The sequence below is a fragment of the Leptonychotes weddellii genome, chromosome 11 (genome assembly GCF_054177405.1).
Source record: "Leptonychotes weddellii isolate Sample4059 chromosome 11, ASM5417740v2, whole genome shotgun sequence".
Classification (NCBI taxonomy): domain Eukaryota; kingdom Metazoa; phylum Chordata; class Mammalia; order Carnivora; family Phocidae; genus Leptonychotes; species Leptonychotes weddellii.
Window position 1 is genome coordinate 17,192,587 of NC_138379.1, and position 18,656 is coordinate 17,211,242.

Below are 18,656 nucleotides of genomic sequence, written 5' to 3' on the forward strand. Positions count from 1 at the left end.
CTACCTTTCTCACTACCTGTACCTTCATTTCATGTGAAAACTTCCAAGTGTTAGATTTCTGGGGTAAGACAGACTGAATTGGAGATACCAGACTGTCATTTAGCATATTTGAATCAATGCTTCTAAACTCATCCTGTTTGTAATTGTTTAACATCTAACCTCTGACCATATTGAAAACTCTCTGGGATTGGTGATGGTGTGTTTGTGTGTGTCACATGTGTTTGTGGTTCCTGTTTTAGGAACATAGCTAGCATTTCTTTCATGCTTTCATTCATTCAACAAATTGTCATTAAATAGCTCTTAGGTTTCCAGCACTAGGAGCTGGTGTCACAATGGTGAACAAAGTCTCTGTCCTCATGAAGCTTATTATCTACTAGGTGCACAGGTGAAATGTAAGCTAAAAAATGTGTAATATTGCAGATGATTATAATGATAAGCATAAAAATAAGGGAAGATAGAGAAAGCATTGGGGTGGGGGACAGAAGAGATGGCTAAGTTTTCTCATTATTAAGGTGACCTTGGATGAGACACCACAAGAGTAAGAAGGAGCAAGCCATATGGATTTCTGAAAATAACATTCCAAGAAAAGGGAACAGCAAGTGCAAAAGTCTTGTCAGGGAGCGGGGGTGTGGTGGGGGGGAGGTAAGGGAAGGGAGAGTATGTGAGGGTGTTCCAGGAACAGCAAATAGAGAGCATATTGTCAAGAACTCATTAATAAGCCCAGCTAACAGGTATAGAGCTTTGAAGGATAAAGACGAAATCCAGTTATAAACTCTAAATCTAATCTTAGAAATAATGTAAATGGTGCAGAAGCTACAAAGCAAATGGAAAAAAAAAAAAAAAAACAGAAAAACTTGTGCCTGTGGATTTCCCCTTCAGTCTCATGTTCTTAAGCAATCATTGCCTTCCTCACTGCAAGTGTCATCTTTGACAGTGAAGGGCAACATTTCCTGCATGATTATGGCATAGCAAATGAGAATCACAGTATTAGGGGCTTTATGTGAAACCACTACCTTAATAAATCCTTTGAACAAACCTGCAAGGTAACCCATCGCTTTTACAGATGGGTGCAGGGAGATTGTTGCTCAAGGTTCCAAGAAACTATAAGTCGACAACCTTTGACCTTTGAGCAGGGACCTGAGTAACTGTAAAGACAAGCTAGGCACTAATCAGGGGAATACTGTTCCTGCAGAGACCAGTAATTACATTGGTCTCAAGGCAGGGGCATGTTAGGCATGATGGGTGTTTGCAAAGGTTGGAGTCCAATTAATCAAAAACAATGTTTTTTTCAACCAAAGCCTTTGGGAAAATTTTTTGGGAAAGTCTAAATCATGAAGAAAGAAATAAAATCAAGTCTGTAGTATGCGGCTATACTTACAACTTCAAATTATGCTGAGACCACAAAGTTTATTTTATTGCCTTTTATTGTTTGGTTATTTCTGTAACCAATTTTCTTTCTCTGTAAATACGTTCTTTCAAATATTTATTAAATACCTACTGTCTGTGAGGCAGTGTCTGTTTGCACATTTGTTAATTCTTGAGTTTAGATAGTCCCTGATCATGCATTCGACCCAAAGGGATTGAATCAGAAGAATAAATGATTCCATCTGAATACTTAAGACACTCCACTGGGAGGCAGGACATTTATACATGTAACTGCCATATAAGAGGGTGATGATATGAATCCTCTAAATAAAGATGATATCAGTAGACTCCAGTGATACCAAAGTCTTTTTGGAAGAGGAGGAATTTAAGCTTTTGTATATTTGGTCTCCTTTCTACCATTTTTTCAATCTGCTAATATAATTTGTAATCAATTTTCCAAGATACATTGGTTGGTACATAGATAAGTTCTTCTTTTTTTTTTTTAAAGATTTTATTTATTTATTTGAGAGAGAGAATGAGAGAGAGAGAGAGCATGAGAGGGGGGAGGGTCAGAGGGAGAAGCAGACTCCCTGCCGAGCAGGGAGCCCGATGCGGGACTCGATCCCGGGACTCCAGGATCATGACCTGAGCCGAAGGCAGTCGCTTAACCAACTGAGGCACCCAGGCGCCCCGATAAGTTCTTCTTAAGAAGTAAATTTTGAAGGGGGGAAGACTATGACAACTTTAACATGGAACATTTCAAATTTATTATTGATTTTACTTGCTCACTAAGTTACAATCTATAACCATTTAGTAAAGTACAGAAATAAAATTTGACAAAATTGTTTTTTTCCTTGTATTTGAAACTTCTGTCAGAATAATACAAATACATGGTAAATTTAAAAAGGAAAGACTCCCTGTATTCTGAAATCTGAGTAGAGTCACAGAACAAAACCTTTGTTTAGCTTATCATTTATGCATATATACAATAATATATAGCTATTGATAATACATTTAGAATACTGAGGTGTCTAAAGAAGAGGTCATATTGCCCTTGTCAGTCCTGCAATCCAGAGATAATCATTAGCATTGTGATATATTTTCTTCCAGGCTTTGATCCTTATGTAATACTTCTATACACCAGTCTCCCATAACTCAAACTGGATGTGGAATTCTGTTTCCTAATGTTATTATTCAAATATAGAACACATAGCTTTGCATATTATTGCAGTTTTCGGGACTAAAATTTTCAAATGGAGGTAATTGTTCAGATGATATTTAAATTAAGACTTTTCTAGTTTTTGGGGGGAATATTATAAATACATCTGATATTAACAACCTTTTTTTTTCCCCTAAGGCTGAAATTTCATGTCTCTTATATGATTCTTTGATTTTTTTCCAAATGAGAGGAATAGCTATTCACTTGGACATTCTTAACCTTTGATTCCACTTCTTTATGTTATTTGCAACATAGGAATTATTTCTTTTAGTAGGAGTAAAAAGATTTTGAAAATATTTTTTATTTCCTTCAAATACTTAGCACATTCTAAGTATTCCCTAAATATTTGTTAAAGTCTAAAGGAAGAACAGTTAAGAAGTCAGATTTTTCTTTTATTTAGCTTTATTTCCAGGACTCATTGTCAACAGTCTCTTGTTTTGAGAATTGCCCAGGAGATTATATTTGCTTCAGGTTAAATGCAGAGTTGTTAAAATTCAAACATAAGCTCATTCAGTGAAGGCTCTTATAATTGACAGAAATTGACTTAACTAAACATTAGCCTTGGCAAAATAAATTTGAACTGGCAGCCAATTCACAAAATTGCTAATTGTTCTTACCTGACTATGTATCTTGGTTGGCATTTGGTCCTTCACTATGACATACATATATATAGTCAATCTCATGTCCTTTTAATATTATTTAAACTTGAGCTTTCTGAATTACTCAAAAATATAGTTCACAAGTCAAATATTTTATGTGTTTTAGCTAAAGTATAACTTACACTAACATTCCAAAAATGAGAAGATCTCAATCCCTGTGTCCCTCTCTCTATATGCACATGCTATCTCTATGTATGTGGATACATACATAGACACATACTGTCTGTTGATAACAATCTTTTTTATTCATTGTGCACTCATTCGGTCAACTAATATTCCCAGAATATAGGTGGTGGCCTTGGACATAAGACTTTTGAAATACAGTTCCTATCTTAAAGCAGTGGTTCTCAGCCAGGGATAATTGTGTTCCCCCACCTCCTGGGGACATTTGACAATACTGGGAAACATTTTTGGTTGTCATTTCTGATGAGGCATGGGTTGGACTAATATCTACTGTTTACAGGTCAGGGAAGCTGCTCAATATCCTGCACTGCACAGGACAGCCCACACAACAAGCAATTACCTGGTCTAGTACATCAATATTGCTGAGGTTGAGAGACTCTGTCTTAAAAGATCTCATAATCTCAGAGTAAGTGGCAGGCGTATTATTCTGTCAATGGAATTAAGACTGTAAGCATCAAGAATAACTATTTGTGGCAGAGATACAAAGGAGGATGTTGTCAACTTTCCCTGGAAAAGACTGAAAGACTTGAGAAAGTGATACAGAGCTAAAGGGGGGGATGAGAGGGGGGAAAGAGCAATCATTTCAGGGAGAGAAATAGCTTGAGCGAAGTCATGGAAATGTAACATTATAAATGCCTTAATTAAGCTGGAATTCAAAATGGTGTAATGGAGCCCTGAGAAGAGTAGGTCTAGACCTGTAGTCAAAGACTCAATGATCAAGATTCGGTTTTGTAAGCTGAAGAGTTTAGATGTTATCCTATGGGCAAAAGAAATCTACTGGAAGGATCCATTGGATAAAAGACTGTTGACTAGTTTTAAGTAGAGAAAAAAATACCTCTAGTAGCTGAGAAAAAACTCTATGAAAACAAAAATGATTAGAGGCATGGATGTCAATTCATTAGAGTGCAAGTTAGAAGTCCTGAGAGGCTGCTCTATCTCACTAGAAGTGGGGTTGATGGTAGCTGCTGTGTAATGGTAATGCTAAGGAGGCTGAATGGATGGAATGTGTCTCTCCACTGAATGTGGGAATTGTGATATCAAATCAGATTTTTTTTAAAAAAGAGTTTGTTTTTTTTAAGATTTTATTTATTTATTTGACGGAGAGACAGCGAGAGAGGGAACACAAGCAGGGGGAATGGGAGAGGGAGAAGCAGGCTTCCCGCTGAACAGGAAGCCCGATGTGGGACTTGATCCCAGGATCCTGGGATCATGACCTGAGCCGAAGGCAGACGCTTAACGACTGAGCCACCCAGGCACCCAAAAAAGAGTTATTTGTAACACTAGCGGTACACTAGTTTGTTCAAGGAGATCATCAGAAGAGAAGATTGATCCTCTGAAAATGCCAATATTTAATTATCAAGCAGAGAAAGAGAAAAGAACTTTTGTATGCTGCAATAAGTAGAGCTATGATGGGGACAAACAAGGTGGCATAATGAGATACGAAGAACATAAGGGTCTCGGGTCAGTATGTGAAATTAAGCTGATGCAGAAGAATTCCCTTTCCACTCCGTATCAACTAAATCATAAAAGAAGTAGTTTTGAAATACTTAGCCAGAGTAAAGAATCAAGAAAGAGGATTCCTTAGATTCCAGAAGGAAGAAAGAAATTCAAGGTAATAGTAATAATCAGAGGTCCACATTCTCACTGAGTTACCAGAACTAGGAAACAAACCTTAAGTGATGGGTCTGACACTTTAATACCATCAGAGAGGAGCCCAGGACACAGGGTCCACACACAAGGACACTGGATGTATATTACCTGCAAAAAACTTTGAGACAGGAAGTTTTTCTACGACATCCTTGAAAGTAGGACTAGGAAAATTCTGACCACTAGCCATAAGTTAAAGTGAGTCATTTTGGGGAAACTGGCAATATGAAACAGCTCCAAGCAAACTCGGAGTTCCAAATGTCTATTGTTTATGTGGTGTAAGAACGGCTACTTGAGAAATTAACAAAAATCCTAATATAAACTCAGTGAAGCCAAGGACAAAACAAAGAAGGGAATATGAGCTGGCACTTAGTGGGGGTTGCTGCAAACTGGGGCTCCTAAAATACCCCCGTGTCAGTCTGCTCAGGCTGCCGTAACAAAATACCACAGCCTTGGTGGCCTAAACAACAGACATTTGTTTTCTAGAAGTTCTGGGTGCGGGCAGTCCAGATCAAGGTGTTGGCAGGGTTGGTTTCTGCTGAGACCTGTCTTATTGGCTTACAGATGGCCAGCTTCTCTCTGTGGCCTCACATGAGGTTTCCACTGTGCACTTACTACTGGTATCTCTTCCTATAAGGACACCAGTCCCGTTGGATTAGGGCCCCAACTTTGTGACCTTGTTCAACCTTAATTATCTCTTTAAAGACCCCATCTCCAAATATAGTCATATTGTGGGTTTGGGGTTTCAACATATGGATTTCGAGGAGACAATGCAGTTCATAAAAACCTCCAGGAAGATGACTTAAGAGCAAAATATTGAAGTCCCCTATGGAAACTCAAAAGAGTCAGAAAATGCAACAAGCAGAATTCACAACCTAGAACTAGAGATAATAGAACTATCTGGAAGAGACATGAAAATATATGTATAAAAGCTTATAAATAGAGAAAAAGAAAAAAATAAGCATAGACAGTAGACCCAGAGAAGGACCCTAATCGTGATCTGTGGAGTATTTGAGCTGTATGATTTGAAAATTGTGAGCAAACACATTGGTAAAGATGTAGGTAAGTGTAAATAAGCATTAGTAACTTGGAAATAGATTTGATTAAATTAGCCAGACATGCAGCATAGGTGTGAAGATAAAAAGAAAATAAGATAGCATACTGTGGAAAACAGACAAGAGAACTTCCAGAAGAGAAGAGTAGTAATGAAAGACGTGATGGCTCAGTATTTTCCTGGACTGAAAAAGGATATCAATCTTCAGAATGATGGAGCATACCGCATCCTTGACAGGATGATTAAAAACAAATCTACACCTAGATGTATTGCAATGAAACTTCAGAACGAACACAAACAAAAAATCTTGGAGGCAATCAAAGATGAAATATCTATTTCAGTCAAAGGAATGAAGATTAGAAGTACAGAAGATATCCCACAGTCATGAGGGGACAAGAAACATAGTAGAAGGATAACTTCAGAGGGTGGATGAAAAGCATTTGTTAAGATAGAATTCTACCTTCAACCAAGCTATAATTCAGGAGTGGATTTAAATTTAAAAAATGCTCATAAAAATACCATGAGAATTAAGAACTTCGTCTCACTGAAAAAACCCAAACAATTACAGAATGAAAATCAGTAAGAAACAACTGAATCCCCTCCACCGAAAATAAGGATGGGATGGTGAGGAAATACTTTGATAAACATTAAGGTGAATGGAAGAAAACTTGGACTGTAAAAATAATATGGATAGTTGGATAGTTGGCTGGGTGGATGATATGTATTACTAATTTCTTGGTCATTTAAGACAAGGTATTTTACAAGGCACAAGCAAGACAATGTGGTAGGTTAGAGGAAGAAGGTTAGTGTGAATCCTATCTGAGAGGAGATTAGACATACTGATTATCAGTAAACTCTTACGCATATATGTTTAAGTTTTATGAGTGAACATCAACAGAAAAGAAAAAGAATATGTAGTATCTAGATAAAAGGAAAAGGAGGGACGGAATAAAGAAGACTGTATGAATCAAGTAGGATAAAAATGTGGACATAGAGGATACAGATGAACTAGAGGATAATGGTTTTCTCTGGAAGGAAAGACTAAAATTGGGGAGGATTGCAAACTGGGCTTATATTTTTTCTAATGTAGTATATAGGTCCCAGAAAAAAAATTAATCCAATAAAGCAAAATATTTAATGTTAATTAAATAGATGAGATTTGTTGGTTGTAACTACCTGGTGTATTTATTACCTTTTTTACTTAATTACTTAATTATATTAAAATTTTTTAAAAAAAATGTACATGGGTGTTGGATAAAACTGTTCTTAGCCCATGGCATGTGTAACTTGGGTGAAATTATTCAATTTCTTTAGGTTTCACTTGCTTAATTTTTAAATGTGTACAATAATACAATATTCTGTACCTTCTGGGGTTGTTTTAACAATGTAAAGTGTGTGGCACAGTACTTGGAGAAAATAGGCGTCCAGTGTATGGTAACTGGTAGGACTAAAGAGGCAGTGACAGCCTGTAACCAAAGAAGAGGAGAGCTTTTATTTATTTATTTTTTATTTTTTATTTTTTTTTATTTTTTTAAAGATTTTATTTATTTATTTGAGAGAGAGAGAATGAGAGACAGAGAGCATGAGAGGGAGGAGGGTCAGAGGGAGAAGCAGACCCCCTGCTGAGCAGGGAGCCCGATGTGGGACTCGATCCCGGGACTCCAGGATCATGACCTGAGCCGAAGGCAGTCGCTTAACCAACTGAGCCACCCAGGCGCCCGAGGAGAGCTTTTAAATAGAGAAAGCAGTACTATCTGTTACACACCTGCCAAATGTTCAAATAACTGATACTGACCATTGGATTTAACTCTTACAAGATCATTGATGAAGTTTACCTTAGCAATCTGGGGAGACTGGTGAGAATAGAAGACTGTAGTCATGAGTTGAAGAGGGAAGAGGACAGAGGAGAAAATGCTTGCAGCATATTGTTGAAAACAAGGAGGCAAGGAAAAAGCATGTACTTATTATTTACAGAAGCATGAGAAAAAAACAAGTTTAAAAATGGGAGATTGCAAATGTGAACTATTTTAAGTAGTTTGGTTGTGGAGGAAAATAGGTCAGTGACTAGAAGTAGACAGAGGGTCGTGTGTGTGAGTGTGTGTGTGTGTATGTAGCTATGTGAGATAGTGGTAAGGATTTTGGCATGTTAACAGACTGAAAGTAGGGATCCAGTGGGAAGGGGCAAAGTGAGAAAATAGGAACAAAGGTAGAACACTGATAGGTCAAGGTCTTAGAAGGGACAGGAGGGGTTGGGATTCAAGAACACAGACGGAAGAGTTGGCCTTAAGCAAAGAGAGCATTACCTGTTCTGAGATGAGAGGGTACTTGAATGTGAGTGCTGCTAGTGGTCTGTCTACATGTGAGTGCAGGGCATTGAGGGAGTTTAGGACTCTTCAAATTTGTCTGTGAAAGATACGACACAGTGCCCTCCACTGAGAAAGAATGTGTAATTTCTGTTATTTTGTTGTTTTTGTTGTTGTATGCCTCTTCCCTATCAAGAGTGAGAAAACAGGCCTTGAAATACTCCATGAGGGATGTTCCATATGTTGGAAAATTCTTCTCTCAAGGGTTTTTTGTATGTGAACAATCACTTTTGGAAACTTCAAATCACCACACTCGTTTCAAAAAGTCACGAAAGTTCCACAGAAGGGATGATGTGTGAAAGTTACTGGCTAAGCCTTTTGGGAAATAAACAGGAACAAGACTCCACATTTTCATGTCCTCTACAAAATCAGCTTTCCAAAAATAGACTCATACAAGCTGTAGTCACAGTTGAATGTCATGTTTCTATTATTGTGATGACATAAAATCATTAAACCACTGCTAGTAGTAAAAGCAGTCATGTCTGGTAATAGAACTGCTCTGTGCCCATTCGAAGGGAATTGCATTTTAAATGACACATGGAGAGCAATGTCCTCCAAAGGGGAGTGGCGTGGACTGAAGTTTTACTTCCACAGTGATTTATTAAACGTCCTCCTCCGCTGTTGCTGTAATACTTGGTTCTAAAAAGTGGTGTCAAAATTTGAAAGAAGTTTTCAAAAAATGTTTTAGTCATTTGCTGAATTTTTTATATTTCCTGTATTTAAAGTAACTGGAAAAAATATTAACCCCCTCCCTTAATCGCTCAAGGTTCTTTGTCTAGACTTCTCTTTACATCTTCTCTTTACTCCTATCACACAAGCAGAATTATGACTACTTATTATAGGTCATCCCAGTTAATGCTCACACAACCCATTGAGATAGACATGGCCATGGAGAAATGAGTACAACTGACATTTCAAGATTGAATTCGATCTTCCCACTATCAACTGGGATTAAAATTCAGGTCTGAGTTTTAAAAAATGAAATTTAAGAGACATTGAATTAAATGTCTCTTTCAAGTTCTCACCTATTAAAAATGGACAAGGAAGCTTTGACTTCCTCAGACATTCAAATATCTGTCATTATCAGTAAAGTTGTACTGAGAAATACACTTTGTATATAAGGCCAAAACAGACTTCCTATCATCCCCCTAAAACTGGCCTGTGGGGTACATGGTGAGAAGGTATACTTACAGAGCCAGTTAATTGCATGTAGGAATAGAAACTGCCTCTTATCTTTCAAGAATAGAGGGTACAGGTGCACTAATCTTAGACAATAGAGCCATTCTTCTTCTTGTGGGGAGGGAAATGGTCAGAGGTTTAGGATTGACTTCTATCCAACACTTCCAAGAGAGCTGAATGCTTATCAGTTAAGGAAATGGATGATCTCCCCTGGACATGGCATGTACTTTTCTTCCATAGCCTCTCATTCTATTAATTTTATTAGTTTAATACACTTAAAAGTCTCATTCTCTTTTACATAATGAGCTTCTTAAGAATAACAAGTGTGTTGATCAAACCAAGACAAAACACCAGGAAGCTCACACACTGGGACTGATAAAAGAACATTATATTAGAGGCATTCACAATGGTAGGGGTCTATGCTCTCCAATTTCCCACTGTACTTTGGGGGCAGCATACAAGGATCTAGCAAATCTAAGCATTGGACTTCAGGAGGCTTTTACAAAACTAATTAGGTAAGTAATAGCCCCTCGCCTGGCATGATTAAGAGCTGGGATCCATCAACTGTGCTAGCATAGTCTTAGCTCCAACTCCTGTTCTGCCAAATGGGACAGCCATACTTTGAGAACATAAGCCTCTTCTCTGACAGGATCAGTGTGCTGGTGTGTAAGCCTTTACGTTCCAGCTCTTTGGCATATTTGACCATGACCAAATTTGCTGCCTCGGCATCTTACCAGAATTGATTGCTTAAGCACTTTGCTCTAGCTGACGTCCACGTGCTCTGCAGGAGGCCACATCCTCCTTTGGGAGACCAGCACGCAGGGCATAAGTTTTAGACAAGCTAATTCTTCTTAGTGTTTGCCTGATTTGTCCTCTTATTTCACTGTGATGCTTAGTACAGTGTATTTTAATATATAACCGTTGAATAAGGAGATAATGCATAGATGAATGAATAAATGAATAATTATATAGGAAGACCATGTAGTCACTGGGCTATCTTTTCTTCACACCACCTCTCCATTCTCCTTTTTGAAAGGTGTCTAGGTACTAAGCAGGAGTCTGCTTTGTCTCTTCTACATGATAAATATCTCTGACCTGGAACTCAAACCTAACTCCGTTGTCGAATAATTCCTAGCACATTGGCAGCAGAGTCACTGATTATAGAATAAGGGCTCTCTGTGTCTCTTCATGAAAGCTCTCAAGTTTATTTTTTAGTTCCTATTAAGATGTGATACGATCTCCTTATTTGTACTAAAAATCCCCTGGAATTAAATCCTAAATTTTAGTAATAGCTAGCTTTTTTGGATGATCACTATGTGCGGGTACAGTGATAAACACTTGACATAGATTATCTCATTTAATCCTCACAGAAACCAAATGAAGTGTTTACTGTCATTATCCCTATTTGATGAAGAGGATACTGAGGCTCACAGAGAATTAACTTGTCCAAAATCATCTAATATCGAGTAATCACAAGTGAATGAGCTGAAAGCACACACGGAAGCCGGGACCAGACTTTCATTGAGGGGAAAACTTACAGAGACAGAAGAGTAGCAGGTGAGCAATCTTCTCAATCCCAGTTGCACAGGGAACTGGAACACCAGACATAAGACATGGAAGGGGTCCCAGTGTTGAGCCCCAGTGGGGCTCATAAGCTGCATGGTGGGGGAAACACCAGCCCTTCCTCTAGGATGGTTTGGAACTGAGGACCAAACTTGGTGGTTGCAGTTCTATAATGTAACAGAATTGTAGTTTCCAGCCAAAATCTTCTACCTCAGTATTTATAACTGAGAGTTCACCAGGCCAGGTCAAGAAAATTAATCCTTGGCTTTGACCTAGCTATAAAGTGGTGGAACTTTTATTCAAGAGTCTCGGTCTTAAATAATGTGCAAGAAGAACTTGATATAACTATCCATATGTGCATTTCAAGCAGCATCACAGTCTACAGTATATGCTTTTCCTGCCATATATTTTTGTCTCCTATTTCTAGTGGACCATTTGAAATATTTATGTAGTGTTCACCTACGTCTAGCCTTTATAACTCACCCTTCTGGTACTTTATGCTCAATTAGAATGTGAAATTTAATTTGGGTATGAGTCACTTTAAAAGGATATGTTGTTGACCATGGAATTGATAGGCTTATCCCCTGGGATTTGTGTGGGGATGGATGGGGACAAGGGAGTTCCTAAGAGGTAGGGTTTCTTAGAGGAAATGATGAGTCCAGTTACAAAGGTTGTGACTTCTGTGCTGTATGTGGGTATGTTTAGGAGATTTTAAGCTAGAGTTAATGATATTAAGGACTTGTATCTGTGTCATTTAGGTTATGTAGTTACAGAGTTACTTGTTACATTGAGTTTTATTTGTATATGTCTCAATATCTAACTTCATTCTAGTATCCCTCAGTTTAACTTTATACATTTATAAACTTGATAAATATAAAATGTCTTGAGCTAAGAGAAATTGTCAGTAATTTAATAGTGAAAACATCTTTACTACCAAATAAGAGGTTCATGAAGCCAGGGCTGTGATCTGTTTTGTTAATTGCTATATATACCCCATACATAGATACTAGTTAGAGCCAAGTTGTCACTCCATGAATATTTATTCTTGGAGTGGGAAAGTAATGATGACTCTTTTGCTATGAAAATTGTTTATTAAATCATTTGAATTTTCTTGAGATATGAAGGTATTGCTTTTAGTTATGTATATTTATTAAAATAGGTAGAGGTGAAGGGAAGGATTTTTCATACCAAGACTTCTTTGTGTGTTAATATAATGAGATGGAAAAAGTGATCATCTTTTCTTATTTACCACATCCAAATCATTTGGTTTTCAGTGGGAAGGGCCAATATTACCAAAGTAATTTTTTTTTAAATCTTGTGATTACACGTACTTTCAGATTTATAGAAGTGTGTGGGGGAGTGTGGTTCATGATTTGAAAAGTATACTCTTCTCTGGTGATCATCCACTGTTTTGTCTATATAACCTCCTCCCCTGCACAAAAACAAAATAAAACAGGAGTGTTCAACAGGGAGGAACCAAATAAATTCCGAATCTCATAGCTCTACATGTAATCCCAGCTCAGCAAAGTATGGAATGGACAAAGTGAGGGTAACTATCTGATGTTTTCCCCTGCCAGCATTTCCAGTCTAATCTTACAGGCAGAATATTAAGACATAGTGTGTGATGGTTCTGCTAGGCAACAGTACTATGACAAATAAAGAGAAACTCCTTTGGGCCATGAAAAATGTCATGGTTCTAAATATGGCTACACCTTTATGTCAAAGCACACATACACCCAACTGAACTTCAAGAAGATGTGAAGGTTTCTTGAGTACTAATTGAAGGCAGTATTCTGTTTTAACTTCTGTAAATTTGCTTTGGTGTTTTTTTTTTTTTTTTTCTTTTCCTGGCCCTTATCCATTTGACTTTCTTCCCGATCACCCTCTCTCTGACTTTCTTTAGATAATTTGAAAATACTGACTGTAGAGATGTCAAGGGTGAAAGGGATCTTCATCCCCAGTGAACTCTAAATAGCAACTTTCTTTTCTCATTCCCAGAGGAATTTTTATAATCTTGTTGGAAGCATTTCTGCTGTACTGTAATGTCCACAGAAAAGAATAATGAACAAATCCTCTCATTAACTACATTTTAATGGGCTTTGTTAAAGTCAGTTCACCCCAGTCTCAAAGTGAAAACAAAAACAAAAATCTTAACAAATGAAATTTAGTCAAAACAATATGGTAAAAACAATGTGGAATCTATCCTTGAAATTTAAACTTTTTAGATATAGTGGCTTTTTTGTAAAAAATGCTAAAGAACTCTATAAAATAGATATATACACAAAATCTACAAAAATTTTTAAAGCTATTTTTGAGAGATGTATTTGGGGAAATCTTTTATTGTATCCTACAGAAATGTCTTGATATCACATTAAAACCCCCACATTGTCTCAGTTTATTGCCAGACTATTGAAGTCAGTGCATGGCAATACCATGCCATGCAGTGAATGGGTTATAAGTGTGCTGAGGTCATAATCCCTTTCTGCTTTCAGACAGCAAGATAAGGTCAAGGGCAGCTAAACCTCAGGGTCTTTCTCCTCCCATTATAAGTAAGCATGACAGTTTTCCCTAGTAAGCCATCCAAGCCTTATTTTCTACACAATCCTTAACATGCTATAGGTTGAACACACTGCTAAAGAATCATTCATTTATTCTTTCAGGGGATGTTTATTGAATACCTCCTATTAATTATGAACCAGTGTATTAGATTAGAGGTGTAAACTTTTTTGTGACCTTGATGAAGTCATAGCCTATAGGGGAGATAGATACCCAGATAACTAAGCATACTACCATATACCATATACATAGACTTACTGGAACACAGAAAAGAGCCTAATATTATTTGGAATAAGAAACAGGCTGAAGACACACACCACCAAAGAAGTAATACCTAACTGAATTTTGCAGGTTAAGTGGAGTTTACCAAGAAGAGTATATGTTATAATACTGTTTTTCCAATAAATAATTTTCTATCACAACATTTTTAATGGTTGCATACTATTCCAGGATGTGGATAGAACACAATTTAATTGAGCCCTTTTTAGGTTACTTCCATTTTTTGGCAACTGTAAATAACATTGATATAAAGATTCTTAGGGCTAAATCATAGTACATGCCCTTGATTTTCTTCTTAGGATACAGTCCTAGATGTGAAATCATTGGTTCAAAGGAACAACACCTTTTTAAAGCTGAACTACATTTTCTCAAGCTAGCATTATCAGAGTGTAGGGCTTTGAGGTCAGAAAAACTTGCATTTGAAATATAAGCATTTCTTCTCTTGGTTATTTGGCCTGGGTAACCTTCATTACTATTACTTTCTTGCTTCAAAAGAAAGTGAAGATCATAATACTTAAAGTGCTGCATTGAAAACCATAGTAGAGGTTAATAAATACTTATTAAATCTCCCTTGTATTTTTGACAATAGGCACCTTGGTAATAAAATTCAAATGTTTTAAATATTGTAGGTTAGCTTCATTAATATAGTTCCAGCAAGAAATGCACATGCCTAAATAACTACATGGTGTGGTTACACACAATTTATCATATGGCTCAAATTTCAAAAAATCTGACTCATTGTCCACATAAATAACTTTAGAATTGCTGGACTGTGCTCAGAAATTTGGACTGAAAGACAGAAAAGTTCTAGAATTAGATGAAAATACAGAAGCCTGGACTAAAATCCTCATTCTTTCAATCATTTCCTGTGTTACTTAATTTCTCAGACTCTGTTTAATCACTTGGAAAAAAAAAAAAAAGCATAAGGTTACATTTTCTGCTTCAAAGACACAAATGAGCAATATAAATATAAAAGATAGATAATAGATCTCTAAATTGCTATTCTGATATAACCTATTATTCTTACTGGTTTTTAAATCTACCATGAATCTTTTTACTTCTTGAGAAAGAAGAGGCAGCAGGCCGAACGTACCCTTCCCTCAAGCTTGTCAGTGGGTTACGCATTTTTCATATTATATTGATGTGGGGCATTGACTGGAAGGATTGGGATTTATTTTCGAACTCCTGTCAGCACTCCATAATTAACATTGCCCAGAAGAGAAATGCTATTTTGCCTCCTGCATCATCAACACAACTGTCAGCAAATAAGGAAGGCATCGTCTTTGCCGTTATTACTGCTAATGTATGAAGTAGAAAAGAACAGCTGAATTTTCACACACTGGGCTGTTGGAAGCACTGGCATTTGGTGAAATTTGTTTTCAATTTCTACCTGCTTCTATTTGCACGAAGAATGTCTTTAAAGGGAAAATATTTTTTATCCCAAAGCCTATTTTTAACCTCCTAATTTGGGAGTTTACTGATTTCAATTTACTGATCTCAAAGTTGTTTATCTCAATGTCGTTTTTTTCTCCTTGACATAAAAATGCAAAGTTAATGTTGATTGCTTACTGGCTAGTTTACTTATCTACCTTTACTACTCTATTTTCTCTGTGTCCTAAATTCCCTGTGATGTTTTAATTCTCTCTCTGGTCTCCAGTTTTGCTTAAATTCATAATGGCAATGAATAGAAATAATCTTTTAGAATGAAGAATTGCAAGGGCTAAATCTTGCTGCAATAAGATAGCAGTAATGTAGATCAGAACTTTAAAAAGGAAAAAAAAAAAAAATCTGTAGCCTCCATAGTTACAGTGTGCTAAAATTAAGTAGTCTAAAGTTATTTTGTTTGAGTTTTTATGGTTTTTGTTTTTTCAATGACATAATGGGAATGTGATATAGTACAGCCTTTGTAAAGTAATTTGTTGTTAAAATGCTAAACATAGTTCAGTGTTAAATGTTAAACATAGTTACCATATGACCCAGAAATTCTACTTGAAGGTATATACCTAAGAGAATTGAACATATGTCAACCAAAAACTTGTACATGAATGCTCATAGTAATATTATTCACAATAGCCTTAAAGTGGAAACAACCCAAATATATATCAACTGATGAATAAATAAAAAAAAAGTACTTCATACAAAAGAAAATTATTTGCCACTAGAAAGGAATGAAGTATCGATACACACCTCAACATGTGTGAACCGTGAACACTCAACATGTGTGAACCATGAACACATTATGGGCAGTAAAAGGGTAGACACAAATGGCCATGAATTCCATTACTCCTTTTATATGGTATGTCCAAGACAGGTAAGTCCACAGAAACAAAAAAAGTAGATTACTGGTGGCCAGGGCTGGAGACAAGAGACCCTAAGGGGTGATTGCTAATGGGCATGGGATTTCTTTTTGAAGTGATGAAATGTTCTAAAATTAGATATTGATGACTATTGCACAACTTTGTGAATATACCAAAAACCACTGGATTGTACACCTTCTTCCCCTCCCCAAGGAAAAAAGCGAAAAGCTTTTATAGAAAAAGTAACACCTTCATTAATAAAAAATAGGAACTGGGAATGGTGGAAATGAAGGGGAGATCATGACTAAACAATTTAGCATCATAAGCTTTTCATGTTAAACATGCTTTATAAACATTTCTATTTTTAATAACTTCAGAATATATGTTAACTAAATGAACCACAATTAAATATATTTTTTTTTGTTTCAATTATACATGATTGCTAGCTATTCACTAGGATAAGATTTTTTTTTTTTTTAAAGATTTTATTTATTTATTTGAGAGAGAATGAGAGAGAGCACATGAGAGGGGGGAGGGTCAGAGGGAGAAGCAGACTCCCCGCCGAGCAGGGAGCCCGATGCGGGACTCGATCCAGGGACTCCAGGATCATGACCTGAGCCGAAGGCAGTCGCTTAACCAACTGAGCCACCCAGGCGCCTTATTTTTTTATTTTTATTGAGAACCACACAGAGTGTCTGTGGTCCCTGACACACACCTGGTATAGTGGTCCGTCTTCTAGGACCTGGACTTGTACTCTAGGAGGTAATTACTAACTGGCAGCCTGGTAATCTAGAGCTTCTTCTGCTCTTACCTGGGTCACTGCTGTCATTATAACTCATTGTAGGAGTAGACACCTAGGATGACAAGGCCAACAGTGATTGAAGATGTCTTTCATTTACTCCTTATTTGGAGGAAAGTGAGGGTGTCCATTTTTTTCTCATTGAACAGATTTCAAGGCTTCACTTATCTAAATGCAGCAGGCAGGTAATTCACAAACTAGTAGACCACAAACTGACAGCCCAGGATGGAGAATAGAACAACAGGTTAGTATAAAAGCTTCATGTGTCTTTTTACTAATGCAAGATTTAGTACATTTAAGGATATTTTAATGAGATCAAATTTATTCCAGAATAAACAAATGAGAGAAAGAAATGGAGGTCAAAATGTGCTGTCACAGTTCTATATGTACCAGTTAGATCTCCGGGAAGGGACTTAATGCAAGTTGATGGGTGATTGTTCCAGTTTTAAAAGAATGTAATTCAGTTTATGTCTAGTTTCATTAAGGCTGTTGGGAGAGCACTTGAGTAATTCAAAGAGAAGAGAAATGTGAAAGGTACCAAGTGTATGTACAGAAGTGTGTATTCATCCTACACTTTATTGTTATAACATGCATGGGTCTGTCAACCCTAACATGCAAAGTCTGTTATGATTTCATCCTGTAGAACTGAGAGCTAGCAACTTTGCCACTCAAAGAAGTAATGTGATCATTCCAAATTTGTAGCACTACACCTTTGTAGTGTGTGACACATTCACTGTGAGGCAGAGAAGATTCAGGGAGTAGACATAAACAGACAGTCATATGACCTGTTGGTTAGTGATGGATACTTAAACTAGATTAAAATGAATGGGCTAACACTTTCTCTGTCAGTTTCAGCTCTTCAACCTCACAGCTATTTCTGAAAGGGAGATATCTGTATGAGAAAAGATCCCAGTTGGGGATTAATCCCCAAATCCCTACATAATTTTACATAATATAAACAAATGTTATCATAGGACTTGATATGTTACCAAGCCATTTTATGGAGTAATTAACATATCCTGTCATAATCCTATGCAAATGTTTTCCCCCTTTTTTTTTTAAATTTGAGTGTAATTGACACATGATGTTACGTTAGTTTTAGGTGTACAACATAGTGATTGGACAACTCATTTTGTTAGGCTATGCTCACCCCAAGCAAGTGTAGCTGCCCTCTATCACCATGCAACACCATTTACAATGTTTAGAAACCAAACATGAGAGTGATTTTAACTTGTCAATAACCAAAGGATAGAAACAAGAATTAGGAAAGGAAGTAAGAAAATCAAATAACATTTCTGAAGCCCCAATCCTAGCACTATTTGAGAAGATTCTAGAATGTTAACACATTCACTTCTCCAGGAATCATAGGAGGTAGACTTTATTTTCTCTATTTCACAGAGAAGACAGCTAAAGGTCTCAGACTTAAGCCTAGTTCTTAGCAGATTTGTCAATTCAGTGCAATACATTTTAGAGCTTACATTTTTATTTCAGAC

At 36.8% G+C, this 18,656-nt stretch overlaps 1 protein-coding gene across 3 annotated transcripts in view; it reads left to right on the forward strand.

Annotated features, from left to right (window-relative positions):
- The window catches only part of LRRC4C (leucine rich repeat containing 4C), a 1,062,461-nt gene that overhangs the window by 174,357 nt on the left and 869,448 nt on the right, over positions 1–18,656 (forward strand). For all 3 annotated transcript variants that reach the window (XM_081798293.1, XM_081798297.1, XM_081798294.1), the window contains one exon: positions 11,040–11,226. The gene's annotated coding sequence lies outside the window, so the exon portion shown is untranslated. The remainder of the gene's footprint in view (positions 1–11,039; positions 11,227–18,656) is intronic.